This window comes from Carlito syrichta, unplaced genomic scaffold (assembly GCF_000164805.1).
Source record: "Carlito syrichta isolate Samal-C Ts95f unplaced genomic scaffold, Tarsius_syrichta-2.0.1 Scaffold301698, whole genome shotgun sequence".
Taxonomy (NCBI): domain Eukaryota; kingdom Metazoa; phylum Chordata; class Mammalia; order Primates; family Tarsiidae; genus Carlito; species Carlito syrichta.
The window spans coordinates 154528-159272 of NW_007245794.1; positions in this window are offsets into that span (position 1 = coordinate 154528).

Sequence of the window (4745 nt, forward strand, 5' to 3'; positions counted from 1 at the left end):
AGGCCGGCGCGGAGCGCGGGCTCGCGCCGCGGCCCCCGGCCCAGCCCCGGCTGCCCTCGCCCGGCGCCGCCTCCCGCCCGGTCCTCTGCCGCTTCCGCAGGGCTCCCCGGAGGCCCCCCGCCGACCACGCCGCGCGCCCGCCCGCCCGCCCGCAAGCAGCGCCTTCTCCGCCCTTGCCCCAGAGCCGGAGCGCGTCGCCCTCTGCGCGTCCAGCAAGCCCCGCGGGCCCTCCCCGGAGCTCACGGAGACGCCCGCCGGCGCCGCGCCTGGGTCCCCTGCCCTCCCTGCCGTCGGCCGCTTCGCCCCCCACGGCCCGTGGCGGGATCCGCTCCGGATACACGGTGGGCGAGGCCGGGGGAGCAGCCTGTGGGTCCCGGCCTGCCCGCGCCCGCGCGCGCGCCCCTCCCCGCACCGCCGCTCGGTGCCTGGCAGGAGGTCGGGGGGCTGGGTGTGCGTTCGGGAAGGGCCCCTGACTGTCCCCAGCTCGGGGCTCGCGTCCGTGAACACTTGGACGCCGTCTCATAAATATGGACGTGTTTCCTCTTGGGTGAGCGGGTAGGCGCGGGGCTGCGGGGTCGCGTCGGACGCGTGTGTTGAACATCATAAGAAACTGCCGCGCTTGCCCGGTTCCCGCCTTCAACGTACGCTCGTCTTTTTGATGTCACCGTGGTGTCACACCGTGGTTTTCATTTGCATTTCTCTAAGGCCTGGTGGTGTATTTTTTGCCATCCGTGTCTTTTCGGTTAAGTGTCTTTCAATCCTTTGCCCGCTATTTGAAATTGGGTTATTTATCTTCACTGCTGAGTTTTAGGCCTCCTTTACATATTCTGGATACAAGTTTTTGGCAGTATTTTCACTCAGTCTGAGGCTGGCCTTTTTCTTTGCAATGGCTTTTAAGAGCAGTAGTTTCTAATTACAACAAAGCCAGTTTATCAATTAGCCAGTTTGTTTTTCTCTTATGGTCGCTGCTTTTTTTTTAACCTGAGAAATCTTTGGCAACCCAGATTAACAAAGATTTCTTCTTGTGTTTTCTCTCAGAAGCTTTATAGCTTTAGTCTTTACATTTCTATCTACGATCCTTGAGTAAACTTTTGCATATGGTACGCGGTAAGCATGGAGGTTCATTTTTTTTTAATGTATGGATATCCAGTTGTCCCAGCATCAGTTACTAAGCACTCTAGGGTGAGTTTTGCCACCATTTTGTTCCACATTGTGAAATCACTGATGACATCTCTCTCTGGACCAGGGTATCTTTCAAAATAGAAAAATGTCATTAAAGACCAGGCATGGTGGTTCACACCTGTAACTCAGCACTTTCTTTTTTTTTTTTTTTTTTTGAGTCGGAGGCTCACTTTGTTGCCCAAGCTGGAGTGCAGTGGCATGCACACGGCCACCGCAGCCTTGATCTGCTGGGCGCCGGCCGGTGATTCTCCCCCCTCAGCCATCTAAGTAGCTGAAACTACAGGCACATGCTACCTGCTGCACCTGGCCTTTTTTTTCTTTAATTGTAGAGAGGAGGTCTCAACAAGTGGCCCAGGCTGATCTCAAACCCCTGAGCTCAGGCAATCCTCTTGCCTCGACCTCCCAAAGTGCTGGTATTACAGGCTTGAGCCACCACACCCGGCCAACTCTAGCACTTTGAGAAGCCAAGGCAAGAGGATTGCCTGGGCAACATGGCAAGACCTTGTCCCTACAGTAAATTAAAAAAATCAGGCAGGCATGGTGGCGCATTCCTGTAATCCTGTCCTGGCTTCTTGGAAGGCCGAGGCAGGAGGACTGTCTGGGCCCAGGAGGCTGAGGCTGTGGTGGCTGAAATCATGCTACTGCAAATCGTGTTTCCTGGGAAACAAAATGAGACGCTGACTCAAAAAAAAAAAAAAACAGAAAGAAAGAAACATGATTAAAATGAGCATGAAGCAAAGACCAACCTGCTGGGCTCCGGCGATCCCATTTCTTCCCATTTTTTTTTTTCAGATAGGTGCTGTCTTGGGGCTGGGGAGAAAAAAGCAGGGGTGTGGAAGAGTCTTTCTGCCTCTTGTATAGACTTTCAACTTTTTTTTTGAGTTGGAGTCTCACTCTGTCGCCCAGACTGGAGTGCAGTGGCCGCTCCCGGCCACCGCAGCCTCGACCTGCTGGGCTCCGGCGATCCCACGCCTGGCTGATTTTTTGATTTATTGTAGAGATGAGGTCTCACTGCCCAGGCGGGTCTCAAACCCGCGGGCTCAGGCAATCCACTCACCTCAGCCTCCCAAAGGCGCGGGATTACAGGCTGAGCCACCGAGCCCAGCAAAGACCTAATTTTAAGAGCCAGAAATATAAAACTCTTAGGCTCAAACATAGATGTAAATCTCTGTGACCTCGGATTAGGCCATTGTTTCTTAGCTGTGACACCAAAAGCACAACCAAGACAAAGGAATAAAAATAAATTGAACTTCATAAATTTAAAACTTTGTATTTCAAGTGATGCCATTAAGGAAGTAGAAAGATAACCTACAGGTTGGGAAAACATTTGTGAACATCATATGTCTGATCAGTGACTTGCATCTGGAATATAAAGAACTAGTACAGGTCCTGACTCAAAAAAAAATCACAATTCAATAGTAAAAAGCCACCCAATTTACAAACAGGTAAAAGGCCTGAATAGATATTTCTCCACAGGTGTACAAATGGCCAGTAAGCACCTGAAGGAAAAGCAGATTAAAGCCACAATGAGATTCTGCCTCCCAGCCACGAGGGTTGGCAGCCATTTTTTAAAAAGGAAAAAAAAATAAGTGTTGATAGGGATGTGGAGAAAACAAAACTCTCACACACTATGGATGGAAATATAAAAATCGTGCAGCCACTGTGGGAAACAGCTTGGCATCGCCTCAAATGCTGATACAGAGTCATCCTATGAGTCAACAATTCTACTCCTAGTGTATAACCAAGAGAAAGGAAAACATGTACATGCAAAAACTTGTACACAAATGTCACGGCATTATTACTTCCAATAGCCAAAAAGTGAAAAACACTCAGGGGTCCATCAGCTGATCTGGATAAGCAAAATGTGGCACTCAGAAGACCGCATATTGTCTGATGCCACTTGTATGGAATGCCTGAAATAGAGAAAACAGTAGAGACAGAAAGTCACTTTGTGGCTGCTTACGGCTGGGCTGGGGAATACGTGTTGGGAGGTCTGGGGACAACAGCTGAAGGGGACATCATTTCTTTATGGAGCGGTGAAATGGTCTAGAATTAGAAAGTGGTGATGGTTGTACCACCTTGGGAATATACCAAAAGCCACTGAATTATTTCAAGGATTGAATTTTGTGAATTAGATCTTAGTTTTTAAAGTCACTGAATTAGCCAGACATAATCTTTGGGAAATTATTAAAGTCAAAATGAATTGGCCGGGCTCGGTGGCTCAGCCTGTCATCCCAGCACTTTGGGAGGCCGAAGCGAGTGGATTGCCTGAGTCTGTGGGTTTGAGACCCGCCTGAGCAACTTGACGAGACCTTGTCTCTCCAATCAATCAAAAATTAGTCGGTGTGGTAGCACGCACCTGTCGTTCCAGCTACTTGGAAGGCTGAGGCGGAAGGATCGCCGGAGCCCAGCAGGACGACGCAGGGGTGGCCGTGAGTGTGCCACTGCACTCCAGCCTGGGCAACCGAGTGAGACTCCAACTCAAAAAAAAGAAAAATGAATTAGCATATCTGTGGACACCCAAGGTTTCCCACTTGTTCGAGTGAGAGATGTAGCGGAGGCGGCAATTGAGGTGGTCAGTCGTCTTCGTGTCACCCTGGAATCTCGCCCAAGGCTGGTTTTCTGTCAAGCTGTTAAAAACCCTGTTCCCTTCGGACTGGCATCCTACAGCCACTGTGGTGGTAAGCGCTGTGGGTCTCAGGTGTGCAACGGGCTGGCCATCAAACTGCCAGCATTCTCACAGCCACCACTGTCCTTTCGTGAGCACCAGGAGAGCCTTTGACAGCAAACTCTGCACACATGGCAAGCAGCTGAACAAACGCCCTCCTGAATCGCTGTCCCCGCATTCCTCTGTGAGGATGAGCCTTCCCGTGGCGGGCTGGGGTCCGGAAGGGACACGCCTGGGCTTGCCAGCCGGTTAGTTGCACACGGGCCCGGGGAGGCCCCTCCTGGCAGCCAGCCCACGTCACAGCCTTCCTGACAGCGCCCAGGGAAGCCCAGGCTTCTCGCTGGTTTCCCTTCGTAGACAGAACTCTCAGGGCTGTGCAGGCCACTCGGGCCACCAGGAAGAGTCCCAGGCGCGAGACTGTGCCCCTCGCGAGCCCAGCCAGGGGCTTCCCTTTCCTCCTCTGGGCCTTGGTTTCTTGGTGGCAAGATGTGCTTTCCAGATCATGTTTACGATTTTCCCATTACTTTCCGCTAGCTTTTCTGCAACTGTTTTCCACAGAGCGTCTTCAGAAACACGCGGCACCTCGCTCCCTCGCCAGAGTCTGCGTCTTGACTGTCCTCCTGACTCGGTCGTCTCTGGTCAGTGTCGAGCACGGCAGTGTGTGCGACTCACTCGACGTGGAGACGTGCTGCTCTGAGGCCAAATTACCTCAAGCCCGCTTAGTATGAAGTTGTCTCGCTTTTCACAACTTTTCTGTCTTCTCTCTCTCCAAACCATTGTCTCCGCCTGTCGGTTGGAGCCATTCTTCATGTTTCTAGCCATCCGTGACTGCTGCCTAAAAACCAGTCTCTGGGTTGCCGTTTGGGCTGCTCCTCCGTCTTTGATTGCTCCTCTG